Source organism: Lepidothrix coronata, unplaced genomic scaffold, assembly GCF_001604755.1.
Source record: "Lepidothrix coronata isolate B3197 unplaced genomic scaffold, Lepidothrix_coronata-1.0 Scaffold129, whole genome shotgun sequence".
In the NCBI taxonomy this organism is placed as follows: Eukaryota; Metazoa; Chordata; class Aves; order Passeriformes; family Pipridae; genus Lepidothrix; species Lepidothrix coronata.
In genome coordinates, this window is record NW_016690309.1 from 107,795 (window position 1) to 110,355 (window position 2,561).

Here is a 2,561-nt window from a genome sequence, read left to right on the forward strand (position 1 = left end):
CAGACCCCTCACTCCCCTCAAACCCCTCACAGTCCTCACTCCCCTCACAGCCTCCCCTCAGACCCCTCACTCCCCTCAAATCCCTCACAGTCCTCACTCCCCTCACACCCTCCCCTCAGATCCCTCACAGTCCTCACTCTCCTCAGACTCCTTGTTTCCTAAAATGGAAGAAAAGAACCCTCAGACCCCTCACTCACCTCACATCCCACCGGCCTTGGGTCCCTCCGCGCCACCACAGCTTCACTGAGATCTGGGGCGAAGGTAGGCGAGCCTGAGGCACCAAGACTTTCGATCAAGTGTGTGCCCACCTGCCTGAGGGCAGGCGAGGGGGGACCCATCGCGGCACAAAAACACTGCTGGCTTTCCAAAATCATGGAAGCGCGTGTTCACCTTCACATTTGCACTTTGTTCAGGGAAAAAAAACCCAAAAAACAAACTTACAAGAAAACCCACTCTATCACTGACCTGAGTAGTCAATGGCACAGTGCCGGGAAGGTGAAACATGAGTTGCTTCAGATGTTTCCAATGGGAAGTTGATTGAGGCCCAGAAGGGAAAGGAGAGCACTGTCCTGAGGGCTCAGTGCCCCTACTGCAGTGAGCACCACACTAAATTCCACAAATGTCTCATAAATTTAAGCACATGGCCCTGGACACCAGAGCACTCGGTGGAGGAACAACAGTAACAGCAGAGGCTCAAAACCCCCCAAAGCATGGCTCATACCAACCAGCAAAAGGCAACAGAAACACCCCAGAAAACAAAGCTAATGAAAGCCCTCACATTTATTTTAACCTTTTTAAGACTATTTCAAGCTGGTTCTGGTCACAGCCCAACTTCTCAATCACTAGTGCTCCTCCACGGTCTGCTCCAAGCCAGGACAACACCCAATGCCACAAGAATAATTTGATTTAGTTGGTAAATTCCCAATTTTAACACCTATGTATTTCCTCCCAGTCTGTGTGTAGCACAGATCAGCTGATAACAAGCATCAGGGACTATTTCCATTAAAGATATTATCTGAAAAGACAAGTTTTTCATTCAGTTTGGTTCCTTCCTTCCTTCCAACCTGTTTCCCCTCATGTGTGGGCAAGGAAGCTGTGGAAACTGAGGACATTTTGTATGAGTTTCCATACTGAACTTTCCGATTGAGTTTAGGAGGTCTATTTGCAAGCGTGCTCATATTGCTGGTCCCTGAGGTGACATGGCACAAGCACTGCAGTACAATTCCCCAAAGTAATATCTTGGCATGGATGCAGGCTTTTGCCTCAGGAATATACACATTTTATGGATTCACCACTGTTGCCAGTGAGAGGCCTGCCAGGCTGGCTGAGCTTTATGCTAGCTGCTGAGCTCATCTCGTCCTGACTCACGCACAAGCACATCCAAGGCAGTAAAAACACAAAATATTTATTGGAATTTAAAATGAGTTGTGGGCTGTTTCCTGTTTATGAGCTGTGGGCTTCTCGTCCCACACCAAATGTGTAGCAACCTCCGTCTACAGCACGGTCAGCAGGGAGGGCTGTGTCACCCCAGACATGGAAGAGAGCTCTCTTAATCCCTGTATTGGAAGTGTTTCTTCTGAAGAATTTGGATACTTTTCGTCCATAAAAACTGCTGATGTTGCAGAAAGCATCTGTAGTGAAGGAGTAGAATCTATTCTGCACTTAAAATATTTATACAGGACACTGTACTGATGCCTTTTTTACTGAAAGAGCTTTTAAAGTGTAGATTACTGACTGGATTGTGTAAATTTGTATCACATTTCGAATCTTAATAACATACTAAATATCATAAACATCCATTAGCTATTTAAATGTGCAAGCTTTTAGAAATCACAAATTAGATTACTTACTAGGCTTTTAGTTGGAATGAGATTTAATTAGTGTTATATTCTATTAATATGCAATAACCTTATTGCTATTGCCTAACAACTTGACAGTTGTGAAACAAGCAGCCAGATTTGTGCAGTAGTTGATTTTCCATCTTTCCAGTAGCCAGCCAGCTTTGCCAGAGGTCTGCACAGCCACATGCAGCATTTCTGTCACAAAATGTTTTCCTTTGCAGAACAAAAATTTCTTTTCCTTTATTTAAAGGCCAGACATGGAGCCTCTCAAAACAATTCTGTGGGAGCAGATGAGCAGATCCAGTCAGCACAGACTTATTCAGAAGCCTGGGAGAGAGACTACACCAGGAAAAACTGCCAGCACCTTCATCACCTCCGCCAGCTACAGGTAACACACGGGAAGTGGGCTGACCCTGCACTCAGATGGTTGCTGTGGTTTCTCTTGCTGATTTGATGACAAAGGGTTTAGCAGACAATGGGGCCTTGCTTATGCTGGGTCATGACGAAAGATTTTCCCAAGAAGGTGGATACAGCCACAGAGCCTTCCCATTCGGGTATTTGTTTGAACAGGCACTGCAGGCACCCAGTATCGTAGCCAGCCCTTCATCAGCTGAAATAGCAGATATACAGTTCTGTTTGTCCTTGAGTGATTATTGAAGTTTTACAGAGCTAACATGTGCTGAGTGAAAATTACTTTAATACCACTGAATTACTCTTCTT